This window comes from Apostichopus japonicus, chromosome 15 (assembly GCF_037975245.1).
Source record: "Apostichopus japonicus isolate 1M-3 chromosome 15, ASM3797524v1, whole genome shotgun sequence".
NCBI classification, from domain to species: Eukaryota; Metazoa; Echinodermata; class Holothuroidea; order Aspidochirotida; family Stichopodidae; genus Apostichopus; species Apostichopus japonicus.
Window position 1 is genome coordinate 13,539,542 of NC_092575.1, and position 227 is coordinate 13,539,768.

The following is a 227-nucleotide window of genomic DNA, read 5'->3' on the forward strand; positions in this document are numbered from 1 at the left end:
GAAATCGTTTCAACATGTGTGTACTTCTACAGAAAGCGGTGCACCCTTCACGCATGGAACCCAATGAGGTAAATGAATCTGGAGGATTCATGTCAATTGGGTGCGCGCGTACCATGTATGGAGGGTCATGTGATGTGTTCCAGGGTGGTACTATACTGATATTTCTCTGTAGCAGTTCGAGAACAGTGTTTGACTTCGTGAAAGATTGGTCGGTTCGGACATGGGAA